Source organism: Schistocerca americana, chromosome 1 (assembly GCF_021461395.2).
Source record: "Schistocerca americana isolate TAMUIC-IGC-003095 chromosome 1, iqSchAmer2.1, whole genome shotgun sequence".
Classification (NCBI taxonomy): domain Eukaryota; kingdom Metazoa; phylum Arthropoda; class Insecta; order Orthoptera; family Acrididae; genus Schistocerca; species Schistocerca americana.
Genome location: NC_060119.1, coordinates 484,479,950 through 484,499,197, shown reverse-complemented (window position 1 = coordinate 484,499,197; position 19,248 = coordinate 484,479,950). Strand labels below are relative to the sequence as shown.

General features: G+C 42.4%; 1 long non-coding RNA gene and 1 other non-coding gene across 2 annotated transcripts in view; one reads left to right on the top strand and one right to left on the bottom strand.

Annotated features, from left to right (window-relative positions):
* Window positions 1-19,248, top strand: part of LOC124548091 — a 288,825-nt gene that overhangs the window by 104,320 nt on the left and 165,257 nt on the right. The window lies entirely within an intron of this gene.
* On the bottom strand, window positions 10,867-10,941 carry Trnai-uau. The gene has a single exon. It is a non-coding gene; the product is annotated as a tRNA-Ile (tRNA).

Sequence of the window (19,248 nt, the reverse complement as noted above, 5' to 3'; positions counted from 1 at the left end):
TGTCTCTTGCCAATAACTTCTCCTCGTTGTACTATATATTTTTGTGTCTATTTCACAATAGGTTCTTCAACAGTCCTCCATTCGACTACAAAATACCTGTTTCCTGCGGTACCTGGTATTCATGCTAATCACAGACAGACAGCTACTTCCTAATTACCGCGATTTTTTTATCGTCACCCACGGTACGTACACTTTTTGTCGACTGTTACACAGAAGGTTCCACGTCTACTGCATTTTGGTGATATACCCTGTTCATAACACACAGATCTTCGAAGTTCTCGCGAAACATATCTTTATGTAGCCCCTAATATTGAATGATTTCTTGTCATTTTTGATTAATCTTGTACATTTCGAAAACATTTTCTGTCCCTTCGAAAGCTACTTCTTCTACCGTTCTTGTACAGCTTTTTAAATTATTTTCATACTTTTATCACGATAATGACATTGTTTACCTTCCTGTCACTCTTCATCGCATACGTACTATTTGGGAACCCATTTAGATATTTCTAAATCATATTATTTACTTCTCCTTTTACCATTTAGCTGATCATTTTATCTTCTTTTACTTTAACTTTTATTACGTTGTTTGCTACTCTTGTTATAACAATGTTCTGACTATGATTTTTTTGTTTGTGAGGTAATTTCGTCTTTACTGGATACGTGCTGCAAATGGTCACTCATCATCGTCGGGTAGTATCGATTTAGCACTTCTTTTCAAAGAGCATTAATATTTGCCAATTTTTATCTTAGCCTTCGTAGCATTAACATTCATGATCGTACTCCCCTCCTCAATACTTAACGTCAGCTTCGTGTACCCACAGATCCTTTCCCATAATACAACTGATACACCAATGTGGTATCACCATGTCGTCAAGATTTGATTACATTTTTTGTCCCTCATTTTTACTCATACTTGTGTTTTTATTCCAACGGCGTCGATGACCTCAAATCTCTATACTGGTAAAACTGGTACAGACTCTTTACCTGTTATTTGCTCATGAGGCCCTCCTTTTCCAGTGGCACATAACTTGCTACCAATCCCAATGATAGCTACTGTTTCAATAACATCAACTTCAACACTCACCCCTAATTCTCTTTATGGTCATTTCTTACTTCTTTCCTCTTATCCGTCTTTCCTTTGACATTATCATTATACTGTACATTACAGTGAAAATTTGAAGTTGCGTTATGGTCCGGTCTGTAATAATCATTATATCGTGCCTTATCATGCAAACATAAATTCTCACTTCTGTTTCCTTTTCGCGATTATTATTTTTTATGGGTAATCCGCTGCCGTATCTCTCAGTTTCGCATATAGGAACGTTGTTCACCTTGTTACTGTTTTCGTTCCTATCACCCCTTGATTAGCATCTTACGCCTTTCCAACCGTTACCTTTCGTTGCATTTCCGGCAAAGCTACCACCCGAAATGAAGCTTTCAAAACGTTCCCTTTTACTTCTAAGGTTCCCGATATGGTCTGCTTTCCTTTTAGCGACAAATTTGGGGAAAGTATTGACTTTCAAAGAGTAGCATTCATTAAAAACATATCACTTTTTCTTTCTATGATTATTTATAGTATGTGTATTTCTCTTAGTAGTAAATTTGTGAGAACTACCGACTTTAAAATAGTATCCATCATTAACAACATTTCCACTATTATTATTTACATTAGTTCTACATCTTGATTTTTAATTTGATTTGTTCTTTATATTTTCAGCAGAAAGTTCAGTGTCTGTGTCAGTAAAATACCTGATCAAGCTTAATACCAGCTACCTTCGCAACCACCTCCTCTGCATCACTTACAACAAACTTTGTAGCATAGTATCCTTTAACAGCTAGTATAGATTTGATCTGCTCTTCAGCGACTAAGTTTTTATTTTTATTCAATTTTAAATCAGAATTGATTGCAACGTTTAGTATTGACTGAATCTGTTCATCTGGGACTAACTAACTGTTTACATTAAAGACTGTGCTCTTACAGTCTGCAGTTCATCACTGACAGTGGCTTGCAAAGTATTAATAGCATTATGATTTTCAATAATATTTTCACTAGGTTCTACCTGAAGGGCTTCACTTGTATTCTTTCTATTTGCCAACAGTTTCTGTACCAGTTTCCTAAATAATTTCCTTATGTTGTCAAACTTCTGGTTAGTTTCCCTATAAAATTCTTGCATTTTGTTATTATTTGTATCTATTTCTATGTAGGAGTCTTGGATGATTTCCCTAGCAAACTGATCAATTTTATTGTTAGTTGCCGCATTAATTTCTCTCGTATTAACTAATTCATTATTAATCTAATTGGCTGAGGTCAACGTCTACTCACTCATAAATTTCATAAACTCTTGCAAGGGTATCCCTTCAAAAATATTCACCATTTAATTTTTATTAGTCTCTTCCCCATTACTAACAAACTGAGTACTTGTTTCAGCAATATTTTCTGTTGAGCTCACAGTTTCCTGAGCCATTTCCTGCTCCTCATTTTCTATTAGATTATTCATTATACATTACTGACGTTCCACTGCTGTGTTTAAGTTACTAATTCTTTCTGCTGAAACTAAATTTTTCTGAGACAAATTCTGCTCTGCACTTTGTATTAACTTACTCATACTGACTTTTTGGCTTGTCCTCCCACTCCTGAGAAGAATACCCTTATAACTTCTTTAGAAAATTATTATTTACGTCTACTTACATCTGACGTGAACATCGGCTTACATTAGATCAGTTTTATTGCTCTCCAGACGACATAGCTCTTTGTAAACAGTGCCAATGCTGCGGCAGCGCGTCGAACTCGACACCTCTGCGAGCGCCCCTACACCAGCCCCAACCTCCGCCCACCTACTCGCTGCTGCTGTGGCGGACTCCTGCCCGCGCACTGCCAAGGCATAGTCATGCCTGCTTTGGATACGTGACTACCTTCGCCACCCCTGCTACCGTTGTCTTGTTTCTTCTGCCTCGCAATGTCTGCTTAATGATTGATCGTTGTTACGTTTCACTCACGACATGTTCGCAATCCTTGGACGCGATTTAAACCTTCCGCAACCCAATCTAATTACGATTTGTGATATATTTTCCGCACTTCCTGATGATCACAATTTTAACTCGACATTATTACCCGAAAGCGATGTATTTCAGTCACTTTTAATTCACTGTTCGCTTCCTGCTTCTTTTTCCGATGCACATGATATCTAACTGCATGTTCTATCCGTAACACAGATTTTCCAACAACTTTTTTTCCGACGCAGTGGATTCTATGGGCATGATCGGCCATGTGCATCCCGTATCCTCAAGACAGGTTTTTAAAACGTTTGCCCATAAGGCGATGCCGTGTGCTAGATCCCCAATTCACCGTAAAAGTTTCTCACTTTTGTCACTAGTCTGTAGACAGTGGTATAGTTGATGTACAGAGTAACTGGTCATGCGTTCCCACTCTATAGCGTGCTAATTAACGCAATAATTTCCTGAATTACGTTAGTGAATCAGAGCTTAGGTTTTCCTCCTACCTTATTTCTGTGAATCTCTCTTTAATGTTGTCCGTAAAAGCTGTTTTTGTATTGCAATGGATTCTTTAGAAGATGCAAGCAACCTATAATTATAAGTGGACATGCAGGTAGCATATTTTGTAAGATGGCAAGAACTATGCCCCTTACATGAAGTCATTAAAGATCGACTAACTCACGTTGAGCGAACAGTAGGGCTGAACAAAAATGACTAACAAGGCACAATGCATCTTGTAGAGGGTATAGTATGGACGTATTGGAATAATTAATGTCGGGTGATGGTTTTAAAGTAATTCACACGACATGAAAACTTTGTGGAAATGCGTCGATTTACTGGAGGTTAGTTTATCCAAGGGAAGTATTCGAGTTGACCATGGCCGGCTGGGGAGCGGCGAAGGGAAGCGACAATAGGCAGCTTAGGGCGGCTCAAGCTCTGAGAAAGCAGTAATGGGGCGCGGCCTCCAGCTGCCTTAAGATGAGTGACAGTGAGTGGGTGGTTGACCCTAAGCTGGTGTACCGGGAAGCAGATGGAGAACTTGTACGCCTGTTGATAAATGTCCGTCATCCCGTTTTCAGTGAAACATGCGAGAAAGCCGCGCATAGCTATGGTGGAGCGGTCAACAGAGGTCAAAATATGCGTGTTCGTGACTATAGCAACTTCACGCTGAATTCACGGTCCGCAGAGTCTGAATTAAATCAGGTGAAGAGCGACAGGATGAAATACGCCGGCCTCCGATGGGAATGTAGGACCGAGGAATTTGAAGCACTCTCCGGAAAAATTGGTGTTTGTGCAGACGCTAACCTTGATGGGTGGCCTGGGAGGAGCTAAACAGCAGAAGTTGAGAGGAAGGGAAATTTTGTGAGAATTTGTTCACTTCCCAGAGCAGGCATTGGCCGGCGCTAGGAAGCGACGCGTAATTAACGCGACCTGCGCTGCAATTGGCGTAAGTGATTTTGCTGGAGGGGAAACCGAGGCGAAGAGCAGACTGGGAGATATCCCCGTGGAGGTCTTCCGTTTCCAGCTTGCCTAGAGTGCGGACGTGGCGTTCTTTACTCAGCTTGCCTGAGTAAGAGTGAGCATCTCTGCAGTTTAGGACATAGGAAATGGAAAGATTGAGCTTGGAGATAGGAAGTTTTGGTTCAGCTATGTACCGACCAAGGTTACTAGTAGTGAATAGACGAGTGCAGCCTTGCAGCACCACGAGCCCGGCCGACGTCCTCACAACGGCGCGAGGCCTGAATTCGGTGATGTTGCACCCGCTCCAGCTTGAATTAGGCCACATTAATTTGTTGGATCACGTCGGCAAAGTTTTCACGAGGATTTCATGGGCCGTGTATTGGGGAATTCTTCTCACACTTCGCATTATGCCTGGGTCAGTCGATAGGATTTAATTTTGATTTATCGCGCTTAACTCCACATAAACGCAATTTATTACCACTGCCTGATAGGGGAGTCATGTAATGTGATGATGGAAGGTCGGGAGTTAAAATAAATTTGTGCTAATCGACTGCATCTGTTTTCAATCAAGTAGTTGAAATCCCAAGTCATTTTCTTAATTAATTTTATGTTAAACACTTGCATCTGGTGTTCAATAGCTGAATATAACATCAATGTGTACTCCTTTTTAATTAAAAGTGATCAATTCTCAATCAATTAATGTCAACACTGCCACCGCAGTTCAATCAGGAGTCACAGGGCCTTATTCCTTTCTTTGCGTTATCCGATATTGCTGCAGTTTTGCACTCTCTGTTGATCTGTTAGTCAATTAGCTGTGGTGAACACACGCCAAAACCAGATAAGTGACGGGTGGGGTGTTACAATTTAATTGAAATAAGTCCACGTTACAGTGTGTTTATTAGTACACAACGTAAAACAGATACAATTAAAAGGTCTGAAAACGATTCATTTCAAAAAGTTAATAACATTCGAGGGTATGCTAACAGCGATTATCACAGAAGCCGAAATCTCTTGCACACATCCGATAACTTTGTAGCTGCTTGTACGTTGTCGACAGTTTATAGATATTCATTTGTCTATTGATTTAATTGATGTACTGCATAATAACATTGTTTTATTAAGGGTCTGATGACCCGTAAGTTCCTCCTAGCACAATGCTCAACAATAGTTTGGAATACTATTGTAAAATGTATTCTACGATACTACATGTCTCATTGACCTAAGAACTTAATGCATTATCGAATTAGAGCGCATATACTGGCCGGTGTTTACTACTGGCATGCTTTGTGGCCGTTTCTCAGTCATGTAAACATTACCGCTACCGCAGCGGCACATCGTGAGCAGTCCAGCATCAGTAACAGCTTCATTCAGTTTGTGTTCAGCACTGCATGTAGAGGCCAACAACACGTTGACAGAGTCAGGGTAGTGGCTTTACTTCAGCATGTCATACACACTAAGATGTTGCCGATATGTAACATGTCACTCATAATAGTGTGTCTAAGGTATGGGTAAAGTACAGAGAGACGGAAATGTATAACACGTCCTCGTGTTACAACATCAATGCAGGATCGTTTCCTCCTACCGGCGGCTCACAGACGCCCAGCATCAACTGCCAGCAACATTGGAAATAGCTCCTCCCGGGCAACAAGGATTTCGTATATCAGATCCTACAGTGTGTAGAAGATTGCATCAGGGTGGTCTTTATTCCGTAAGACGAATGAGAAGTTTTGCACTGATTCAGTGCAAAAATCAACGGAACCGACACAATCAAAGGACCTGGCTGTTGCACATCAGCACTGAACCATTGCAGAATGGAGTAATGTCGCCGGCCACGGTGACCGAGCGGCTCTAGGCGCTTCAGTCCGGAACCATGCGGCTGCTACGGTCGCAGTTTCGAATCCTGCCTCGGCCATAGATGTGTGTGACGTTCTTAGGTTAGTTAGGTTTAAGTAGTTCTAAGTCTAGGAGACTGATTACCTCGGATGTTAAGTCCCATAGTGCTCAGAGCCATTTCAACCATTTGGAGTAATGTCATGTTTGCTGACGAGAGCAGGACTGGTTTGCGACCAGATACTAGACGTGTTAGGATTTGGAGAAGAGCTGGACGACACCAGGAACACCTATACGTTCACAAAATCCACATGATTGCTGGTGGAAGCGTAATGTTCTGGGCGGCAATAACGACGGGACGGTGGACCCCTCTAATTTCCGTCCAAGGCAATTTAACTGGTCCCCGATATCTCCATGAGGTGCTACAAATGGTTTTAAGGCTTTACAGATGTGAATTCGATACAAACTTAATCCTAGTCGACGAAAATGCAAGACCCCACCGCACTCTGCCAATGTCTCGGTATCTTCAGAGATGCAATATTAGCCGATAGCATTGGCCAGCACAGTCCTCAGACATGAAAGCAACTGAGCCTGCATGGGACTTGTTCAAACTGGCCATTCCACAGCGTCCGAATACACGTGACGGTCTTCAGGACCTCAATGAAGCTGCCAGTGAGGAGTGTACCTCGTATCCCAAGATAAACTTGACAGTCTCATCCACAGCATGCCTCGCCGAGTGGAAGAACTCGTCCGTGTGCGGGGAGGACGTATTCTCTACTAAAGACTGATAATCGTTATCATCAGACAAAGTTTTCCACTGTTCCTGTTTTCAAGATGTGTCTGAGGTGAGAGCGTGCTTTTTTTGTAATGATATTTTATAACCAACCAGAATAGTTCTTTTCAGAAGGAATTAAATTTATTTTGTTATTCAGGCATTCCACCAACCTCAATGGGTGCACTATACGAAGTAATTATATTAAACTCTATGATATTCCAAACTTTAGTTGAGGTGTATATTTTCCATGCCAAAGTGTACTGTGACATCTAATATTTAATAAAGACAGTTGTAATTTAAGCGCTACAACACCTGTCGCCCCCACACGTATCGATAACCAAGCAAGCAAGATACGCTCACAAGGCACGCGAATTTCTCCACTCTCGAATTATTCGTTACCGCGCCATACGGGCCATTCATCACCAATGTCTTCGTGTGAATCAGCTTCTTATTTGGTTCCAGAATGAGATTTTCACTCTGCAGCGGAGTGTGCGCTGATATGAACCTTCCTGGCAGATTAAAACTGTGTGGCCGACCGAGACTCGAACTCGGGACCTTTGCCTTTCGGGTCTCGGTCGGGCACACAGTTTTAATCTGCCAGGAAGTTTCTTATTTGGTGCTATCGAATTCTAAAACTCAGAAAAAGGAAATGCATTGGTATCAGTGACCATGAGGCAGTTGTAGAAACACCGGTTATCTAAATATCTGGCAAAAAACAAGTAGAGGGATTTATATCTTCAGGAAACGAGATAATGAGGCAGTAGCGTATATCAATAAGAAACTAGGACTCTCGAGAGCGGCATGTAGAAGAGCTGTGACTCAGATTTAGAAGAATACTTAACCATGCACTTAATAGATATGTACCTCATACTACAGTTCATGATGAGAAGGATCTTTCATTTTATACAGTCATAGCAAAGCAACTCCTAAAGGCACAGAGACTACCGCATAGTAAGTGTAAAACAAAGACGTGGAACTTGTTGACTGAAACGCGTCTGCCTGTCAAGAGAGCAGGGCATGAAGCCTTCAGAGGTTACCGTAGAATATTATTGAAGCGTCAGTCACAAAATCCAAAGAAATTCTGGTCATTTGTAAAATCTGTTAGTGGTACCTACGTTATTGTTCGGACAGTCATCGACGAGAAAGGACTGGAAACGAGGGTAACAAAGTAAAAGCACAAACGCTGAACTCGGTTTTAGAATGTTCCGTTAGAAATGAAGTTCCAGGAATATTGATTCAGTTTAGTTCTCTCACTACTGCAAAGATGACTGGTAAAGATATTAGCTCCAGTGGTGTTGAGAAATAGCTGAAATCGCTGAAACAAAGCTCCAGGATCCGGTGGTATCAGTGTTAGATTCTCTAACGAACTGCGACTGAATTAGCCAGCCTTTTGACTATAGTCTACCGTAGATTCTTCGAACAAACAACGGTGTCCAGTAGTTGGAGGAAAGCGTAGGTCACACAAGAATGGCAGAAGAAGTTATTCACAAAACTGCGGTCCATTACGCTTGGCATACACTTGTTGAGCTCAAACGCAATGGATGTCATATTGTCAAGACTGAAGCCGCAACGGTTTCTATGTTTTTATTTGCCGGCCGGGGCGGTTCAGGCGCTTCATTCTCGAACCGCGCGACCGCTACGGTCGCAGGTTCAAATCCTGCCTCGGGCATGGATGTGTGTGATGTCCGTAGGTTAGTTAGGTTTAAGTAGTCCTAAGTTCTAGGGGACTGATGACCTCAGATGTTAAGTCCCATAGCCCTCAGAGCCATTTGAACCATTTGTTTTTATTTACATATCTGTTGTAACAATTTCATTTGTACTTAGTCAGACTTGATAACTAGTTTAGAACACATTTAATGACCATCTTCAGATCTAAATATAAAACGGAACAAAACAATAAAAATAACTGTTTCTGTACAAAACGTAACACAGATCGTCATAAAAAGAGCTACACCCAGAAGGACAAGATGGATTTCGATCATTGTAGGCAGGCAGGTAGATAGTACCATAGATACGGAATGATTACACAGTCATGTTTGAAGGACCAGCGTTTATTTCACTACATGGACACAACACCTAAGTGCTAGCATCGCGTTCGAGAATGAAGCGCCTGAACCGCTCCGGCCGGCAAATAAAAACATAGAAACCGTTGCGGCTTCAATGTTGACAATATGACATCCATTGCGTTTGAGCTCAACAAGTGTACGCCAAGTGGTTGTGAACACAGGCGTCCATACTTTGCGGCATGGAGTTGTGCAGGTCTCGGATATAGTCCTGTTACACGCAATTCCAAGCTGTTTGCACCTGAGCACGCAGTTTCCGGAGAGTGGCCAGTGAAAGTGGGATCATGATGTCACCCTCTCAATCGGCGAGAGATCATAAGATGCGGCTGACCACGGCAGAGCATCCACAGCTGCAAGGCACTCTAAGGAGGTGGCAGCGGTATGAGGACAAGTGTCGTCCTGTTGAAGTAAGGCATGACCATGGACGACCACGAACAGCAGAGCCAACGGTTGCACATCCTCTTCCACGTACCGTGCGGCTGTCACAGGACACGTTAGCAACATTAATGATGATCAGGCACCATAAGATATCGCTTTCCACACTACGGCACCAGGCCGACGGGACGTAAAGCTCTTCTTGGTGCTCTCCACTGTGCTTCCAGACACATAGGCGGTGGTTATCGCCTCGAAAACGGGAACGAGACTCGTTACTGGTGGTCTTCAGGGCCATACGACCGTCATTGCCGACACCAAGCCACCAACAACGGGCAGTTTTGGTGTCCGTACGATCGATAAGCAGCGCTGTACGACGACAGGAAAATCCAGCCCGCCGCAGCCCGGTGATGCAGCCACCCTTGATCTCAGCCGGCCACGGTGGCCAAGCGGTTCTAGGCGCTTCAGTCCGGAACCGCGCGACCGCTACGGTCGCAGGTTCGAATTCTGCCTCGGGCATGGATGTGTGTGATGTCCTTAGGTTAGTTAGGTTTAAGTAGTTCTAAGTTCTAGGGGACTAATGACCTCAGATGTTAAGTCCCATAGTGCTCAGAGCCATTTGAACCATTTGAACCTTGATCTCATCTAGCTGAGCAACCTGCTGTCAAACGTGTCGCCTAAGCACAGTGCACGTAGTGGCGCTGCCCGCTGTCGTACTGGCCAGCACGGCCGTTTGGGGCCCTGCTATATCACGACGTCACGGGTTCAAATGGTTCAAATGGCTCTAAGCATTATGGGACTTAACATCTGAGGTCATCAGTCCCCTTGACTGAGAACTACTTAAACCTAACTAACCTAAGGACACCACACACATCCATACTCGAGGCAGGATTCGAACCTGCGACCGTAGCAGCAGCACGGTTCCGGACTGAAGCGCCTAGAGCCGCTCGTCCACAGCGGCAGGCGACGTCACGTGCTCAACTAGCCTCCCCGAGTGTGCGGGGGGCGGACCGTGCAAACTTAATCATTGGGATAACTGATGGTGGGCGACACATCCACCAAGTTTGCAGTGGATCGGTAGGATCCTTCTGGTTGCAGCTGTTTTCATGACAATCAGTGTACACTGCAAGTACTTAAACTTTAAAAATTATGAAGATTATACCTCAGTCAGCAGCTAGTATACACGGTGAGTCACGGAGGCCGTAACGTACCTCTCATTTCGTGAACGATTCCAGCTCTAGAAACAAGCTTTTCGGCAATAACAGTACGCTAAGGGGCATGTACTTTGGTATATCATAAATGATAATCAAATGGACACCCTAACTACAAACAGGCGTTGATATACTTCATTGGGGACATGTTGAAAATGTGTGCCGCGACCGGGACTCGAACCCGGGATCTCCTGCTTATATGGCAGACGCTCTATCCATCTGAGCCACCGAGGGCACAGAGGATAATGCGCCTGCAGAAATTTATCCCTTGCGCGCTCCCCGTGAGACCGACATTCCCAACACGTCCGCACCACTACATTCGTAGTGCGCCTAATAGATGTTTGCCCATCATACCCATTACTCGTGGCAGATTAATATACCAAGCCCAGTACGAGTTCGGGCATAGCGTGTTCGTTCGCACAAGAAGGTCAATGGCTGGGAAGCCATATTTTAACTATATATGGCGGTAGTATCTGTTCCCGAAAGAACAGCTGCTGTTGATGACCACGCTGCTTTGCTAGAAATGAAATGATAATTAAATGGACACCCTAGCTGCAAACAGGCGTTGATATACTTCATTGGGGACATGTTGAAAATGTGTGCCCCGACCGTCACTCGAACCCGGTCATTGATCTTCTTGTGCGAACGCACACGCTGTGCCCGAACTCGTACGGGACTTGGTAGATTAATCTGCCACGAGCAGTGAGTACGATGGGCAAACATCTATTAGGCGCACTGCGAACGTAGTGGTGTGGACATTTTGGGAATGTGGGTCTCACGGGGAGGGTGCAAAAGATAAGTCCCTGCAGGCGCACTATCCTATGTGCCCTCGGTGGATAGATCGTCTGCCATGGAAGCGGGAGTTCCCGGGTTCAAGTCCCAGTCTGGGCACACATTTTCAACATGTCCCCAATGAAGTATATCACAGCCTGTTTGCAGCTAGGGTGTCCATTTAATTATCGTTTCATTTCTAGCAAAGCTGTTCTTTCGGGAACAGCTACTACCGTCATATATAGTTATATCATAAATAGTCTTAACTCCGAATAAATCGAGCTATTGAAACAAGTATGATTTTTTAAAATGTAGAACTTACTTTTCTTACGGTCCTGGGAGTAGACATCCGTTAGGACTGCTGATAGCCTTGGGAGAGCCAGCCGTGACAAAACTCTTCCACCTGGTAAGCAAGATGTGTGAGACAGGCGAGTTGATCTCAGACTTCAAGAAGAATATAATAACTCCAATTGAAGAGACAGAAGGTGCTGACAGATGTGAAAATTACGAAAATATTGGTTTAATAAGTCACGGTTGAAAAATACTGACACGAAATCTTTAAAGAAGAATGGAAAAACTGTTGGAAGCCGACCTCGGGGAAGATCAGTTTGGATTCCGGTGGAGAAATGTAGGAACACGCGAGGCAATACTGAGCTTACGACTGCTCATATAAGATATGTCAAGGAAAGGATATCTACGTTTATAGCATTTGCAGACATAGATAAAGCTTATGACATTATTGACAGAAGTAGTCTCTTTAAAATTCTAAAGGAGGCAGGTGTACAATACAGGGAGCGAAAGGCTATCTACAATTTGTTTAGAAACCAGATCGCAGTTATAAGAGTCGTGGGGAATAAAAGGGAGGCAGTGGTTGAGAAGAGAATGAGCTACGGTTGTCGCCTATCCCCGATGTTATTCAGTCTGTTGATGAACAAGCGGTAAAAGAAACCAAAAAGAGTTTGGAGTAGGAATTAAAGCCATGGAGACGAAACAAAAACTTTAAGGTTTGCTGATGACATTGTAATTTTGTCAGAGGCAGCAAAGGACTTGGAAGAGCAGTTGAACGGAATGGACAGTGTCTAGAGAGAAAGGTATAAGATGAACATCAACAAAAGCAAAACAATGATAATGGAGTGTAGTCGAATTAAATGAGCGGACGCTACGGGAATTAGATTAGTTAACAAGACACTTAAAATACTAGGTGAGATTTTCTGTTGGGGTAGCGAAAGAACTGATGATGCCAGAAGTAGAGAAATGTAGATTGACAATGGCAAGAAAAGCATTCCTGAAGAAGAGAAATTTGTTTATATCGAATGTAGTTAAAGTGTTAGGAAGTCTTTTCTGAAGGTATTTGTATGGAGTGTTGTCATAAATGAACGTGAAACATGGGCGATAAACAGCTTAGACAAAAATATAACAGAAGCTTTCGAAATATGGTGCTACAGAAGAATGTTGAAGATTAGATCGATCAATCAGGTAACTAATGAGGAGGTACTGAATAGAACTGTAGAGACAAGAAATGTGTGACACAACTTGACCAAAAGACGGAATCCGTCGATTGGACACATCCTGAGACATCAAGGGATCACTAATTTAGTATTGTAGGGAAGTGTGAGGGGTAAAAATCGTAGAGGCAAAGCAAGAAATGAACACAGTAAGCATATTCAGAAGGATGGAGGTTGCAGTAATTATTTGCAGCCGGCCAGTGTGGCCGAGCGGTTCTAGGCGCTTCAGTCTGGAACCGCGCGACCGCTACGGTCGCAGGTTCGAATCCCGCCTCGGGCATGGATGTGTGTGATGTCCTTAGGTTAGTTAGGTTTAAGTAGTTCTAAGTTCTAGGGGACTGATGACCTCAGATGTTAAGTCCCATAGTGCTCAGAGCCATTTGAACCAATTATTTGCACATTAAGAAGCTCGCACAGGATAGAATAACATGAAGAGCTGCATCAAACCAGTCCTCGGACTGAAGACCAAAACAAGAACAATATGTCAAAACACTGGGGTGTATACGACTGACTATGTGACGTGATTTTCATACATCCCGTTTTCTTCCTTGATACATTAGTTAACTGAAGTACAAAATCGAATATGTCTAGCATTTTGTCTGTACCTCCGCATAGCACTAGATATTTAACCATCTCCTTCTCCACCTCAAACGTACGACTGTGTGTCAAAGTCCCCAGTAACCAACATCCATCCAAAACCGTTCCGTATTCATAAGGGTACTAAAGCTATATCGGTTTAATCGGCTTTGCAGCCCTCTTGGCGTGTTGCAGCTTTCTTCCTTCTAGCTAACACTGAACGAGCGAGTATTACTTTCCAATTGTAAACGCTATTCTCAAACCTACACATTTCAGATTTCCTTCCGTCATCCCCCCTGATAAACGTACCCTATTATTCGTCGTTCTTCTACAGAACGATCAGTCAACTTCTACCCTAGGTCTCTGTTGCACAAAAACGTATTGAAGAAATTACTTATGCCGTTGTTAATTATACTGACATTTATCAGACAATACTTTTCCTCGTTTGCACGAACTGAGGATCACGTGCCAGTTTCATTTCCTTACCCGCTTTTCTTTTCTTCAGTACTCTTTCTTCTGTTCACAGTTTTTTTTCGTCTTATGACAACTTCAGACATATTTTTTTACTCTCGTACCTAACACTCCTTTCACGTTCAATACTTTTCCCTGAACATTTTTGTCAGTTGTTTCTCGGCTTATCTATTATTTGATTATAATTTTTTTACTTTATGTAGCCAATATGTTTCTGAATTTCTATGACGCAAATGTTTGAAGATACATTTGGGTAGTCTACTTTCTTCCGTTCGACTTACACTGAGGTGACAAAAGCAATGTGACAGCGATATAGACATCTACAGATGGCGGTAGTATCGTGTACACAAGGTACAAAAGGCCAGTGCTATGGCGGAGCTGTCATTTGACTCAGTGGCTTCGTGTGTAAAGGTTTCGATGTGATTATGGCCGCGCGACGGGAATTAAGAGACTTTGAACGCGGAATGGTAGTTGGAGATATTCCATTTCATAAATCGTTAGTGATTCATTATTCCGGGATCAACAGTGTAAGAGCGTGCTGAGAATACCACATTTCAGGCATTACCACTCACCGTGGACAATGCAGTGGCCGATGGCCTTCACTTGACTGAGAACAGTGTCCTTTGCGGAGCGTTGTCAGTGCTAACAGACAAGCGACACGGCGTGAAATAACCGTAAAAATTAATGTGGGTCGTACGACGAACGTATCCGTTAGGACAGAGAGGCGAAATTTGGTGTTAACGGGCTATGGCAGCAGACGACCGATTCGAGTGCCTTTGCTAATAGCATGACGTCGCCTTCAGCGCCTCTCCTGGGCTCGTGGCCATTCCGGTTGGGCCCTAGACTACTGGAAAACTGTGGTTCTGTCATACGAGTTGCAATTTCAGTTGGTAAGAGCTGCCGCCAGGGTTCGAGTGTGGCGCAGACCCCACGAAGCCATAGACCCAAGTTGTCAACTACGTACTGTGCAAGCTGGTGGTGCCTCCATAACGTGTGGGCTGTGTTTATTTGGAATGCACTGGGTCCTCTGGTCCAACTTGTGGGGCGGCGGATGGAAATTTATTGATTACTGTTGTATAAAAGTTTGAATGTTGAATGTAGAAACACTGCATTTCCCGGCCGATGCACCATATGTGGGGCGGTGGATAGAATTAATGTTGTTAAATGTTCCTATTATTTAGAATGTTATTTATGCTGTCTTTCGCCGTTCTCAACACTGGCTCTCTAACTACAATATTGGCTACCAGAAAGTGATTAGCAAAACGTGAAGCCTGTAATTAGAATTCCTAGTGCCCACTTCATCTGAGAATACACTTATAGTTACAGCTTATAGCTCTGAGGAATTAGGAGATTGTCCGGGATTTATAATAAAAAAACGATTTTCTAAAATAGTTGAGTATATTCTGAAAGTCACAGATGAAAAACAAAGGAATCCACACAACCTAACTAACAGAGCAGTTCAGAGTCTAATGCGCTGATTCAACTATAAATGTCCAAATTAAATGTTTAAATGAATGCTCGCCATAATTTGATGATTAGGTTCATCAAACGCCACGCTAAATAATGGTAGAATGTTTGGCCCACGACGGCACTTCAAAATACGACAGTACGCAAACTGAAGATCGATAATTAAAGTCATCCCGGAATTAACACTTCACTCGACAATGATTTCATGGTTACGCGTATCCCGAGTAACTTAATACGGCATCCGAGGCTGTTTGTAGCAATGATACCGACGCGACGCTATTCCCGACACAGATGGCGTGCTATTCAGCGTCTGGAGAGAACTGGGGCCTTGCTTCCTCGCGCAGCGTTCTTATATATAAAGCCGCGGTGCGGACGGCTAAGAGAACGCCTGATCAAATCGGCTCTCCCGACTAGCCGCTGGGCTAGTAATGCACCACTTTAAGTCATTGAATAAATCATAGCTTCTTTTGCTGATGGCCGATGAAGCTCTTAATTTAAATGTGCATTCAGCACGCAGGTAAGTATTGATACCAAAATTTTGACGTGGCTAAGTTAAATATTTTGGGCGAGAGAATTAATTTAATTACACTGCACGCAGTAGCCGAGCTCTGAACTGGCCCTTTGGAGATACGCTATCGCTATAGTTTTATAGGTATTCAAATGAAACTTCTCACATCCTTATGGTGATAGCGGATCTCCATTCTACTTAAATATAAACATCCTAGCCTTATTTATTAGCCTACTTAATCTATCTTGCTTCCTTAAGTTTTAAGACGAAAACCAGAAAATCATGAATTTCCACTAAAATTTTAATTTGTGAAATCCAAAGTACTGTTTTTATTAAATTATTATTAAAAATGAATCTAATTATAAATTTTGAATTCTCTAGCTCTTTTCTGTTGCGCCAATGATTTTTACAGAAAACATCCAAATTTCGAAAATGTCTAAAGTTACCGAACTGACATTTAACACACATTAATTTAGTATTACTCCTGACATGCTAGAAATGTTTTAGGTTATTTGCTTGATTTTTAAAGTATTGCGCAACATTTATGACGTCAGGGCTAGTTACAGCGGACTGGCTGGCACACAATGGAAAGACTGATGTGAATTTACTACGGCATGAGTAGGCTGCTTCCCTACAAACTGAACCATTCGTTGACCGGAGATGATTATGTTCGCCTAACTGCAGCCATTCGCGGACTTTATTACTATGGATTACAATGCGCCATATCATTGGGCCTCAATTGTTCGGAATTGACTTGAAGAACATTCTTAACAATTCGAGCTAATGATTTGGTCTGCAAGATCTCCCGACATAAATTTCATCGAATATTTATAGGAGATAATCGAGAGGTCAGCTCGTGTACAAAATCCTACTCCGCCAACACTTGCGCACTTATGAACAGTTGTAGAGGCAGCATGGCTCAATATTTCTGCTGCAGACTTCCAACGACTTACTGAGTGCATGCCACGTCGTCTTACTGCAATAGTCATGGCAAAAGGAGGTACGATACGATACCGGGAGGTATCCCATAACTTTTGTCACCTCAGTGAAAATATCCAATAAATACTTAGTAGGTTTTCTAAGTTTCGATAGCTTTCATAGTTACCTAATACTTTCCAACATTTCATAGTTTTTTGTGGGTCCAATATTTTGCTAGTTGTTCGTCTTTTAGTTGTTTCTACTGTATCGAAATTACAATTTAATGCTAGAGTTGTTCTGGCTTCACTATTGCATCGTAATGCCTAATTATCACATTTCTAGAGGGTCATTTTTTTATTGTGACGGTTATTGTAACATATTCATTTCCCACTTCCTTTACAGTTTTTTCTAAACCACTTTCTTGGATTCTCTCTCTGTTTGGCTAAAGTGAGGTTCAAAAATGGCTCTGAGCACTATGAGACTTAACATCTGAGGTCATTAGTCCCCTAGAACTTAGAACTACTTAAACCTAACTAACCTAAGGACAGCACACACATCCATGCCCGAAGCAGGATTCGAACCTGCGATCGTAGCGGTCGCGCGGTTCCAGACTGAAGCGCCTAGTATCGCTCGGCCCACCGGCCGGCGCTAAAGTCTCTTTTCATAAATTTTGGTGCGTTGTGATTATTATTATTATTATTATTTTTACTGTTTTCATGATATGCATATTGTAATGTTAACTAATTTAGGTTGCGTCGTTAGACATAAGAAAGGATCTCACGGTCTCATCTTCCGAGGTGATAGGCACTTTAAATAAATAAAGCACTTCGAAAAGCTTACAAAAGGTGCATTTTGCCTGCTGACTCTCCAGTTAGCAGACGACGACGACGTTTATAGTATCATCAGGTAGCTGAAATGAGAGCAGTCTTGTTCTACTGTTGCACTGCCCTGTTTGGTTATAACCTTGCGATATAAATAAAACTCTTGAGGTCAAGTTTTCTGATAACTGTTAGGAAACAATATCAGCTAAAACATTAAATCACGAAAAGGTACACGGGCAGCTGTCATACAGTACATCGGAATAACCGCTCATCAGCGCGTGAGCCAACGGCAGTTCAGGAATTACGACGCTCGAGAGCATTATTTCGCCAGCCGCATTCGGCATTTCCTGCGCGCGTCGCCGCCATATTTTAGAGATTACAGTGACACAGTCTGTCACGTCCTGTGCAACGTTATCGTTAATCGAAACACGTTCCACTGCAGCATACAGCTCTTGCCTCTTCTGTAATCTGCTGAAGCATATAATAGTTACATCAATGCAAAAGTCGTAATTAATGAATTAATCAGCCGGAATAATTGGACGCGTCAGATCTGTTGTGCGACACTGCCAGCGCGCGCACCAGTTATTTAATGAATTATTCATTACTGTATCAACAGTAATTGAGCTGTAGCCGATACTCTCTGGAAATTATTACCGAACGCAAATGATTGCGAATATACACACCCGTGGAAATGAGTGCTATGTCATTTCATCGGAACCGATCGCCACTTATCAAACATTGGTAGCAAATAAATAACCACAGAGCAGGGAAATCGTTCACATTAATGGCGGAAAAGTATTCTGCGGTCTACTTTTAATGTTTTGCATTTTTGCGATGTCCATTTTCATCCTACAAGGAACAAATTTATTGGTATTATATTTATAGGTATAATACATTATTGGATATTGCTTTAACAGTTAATATGAAGCCTTGCGAATAAGTGTCATTAGTAGGCTCTAAAAGTTAGACAGTAAATTATCCTTCAAATAGTGAGTTGACACGAGGACATCTTCAGTGAATGGCAGTGCCTTTATGGAGGCTTAAATATTAAATAATGTCTTCCGAAAATGCTCCAGTGGAGAGGATCCTCGCTTGAATATGATATTGACAGAGACATAAATAAGTATATGCTAAAATTGACAGATACCGAATAAGTGAGGATGGATTTAAAAGCCATCTCAAATCGCTCGATAAAGCGAAGAGCAAAAGATCTGTCAAGCTGTCAGATTCTGTATGGATTATGAAGAGGAAACAGCCCCTCTTCTAGCATCAGTTTAAAGTAAGTCACTGCATCAAGTAATAGTGCTTCCTGATTGGAAAAGCGTATATTTTTCTAAAGTAGTGATAGTGTCTTGATAAAAGACTCAAGGTTGATACAAATACAGACACTTCAAGAGGTAGCAGTTCGTATGGCACCTAACAGATAGAGATAGGCATGTACTGTTCTCAACATACTCAGACGCATATTCCCCGGGAAGCTACGAAAATATACACACATCAAAAAA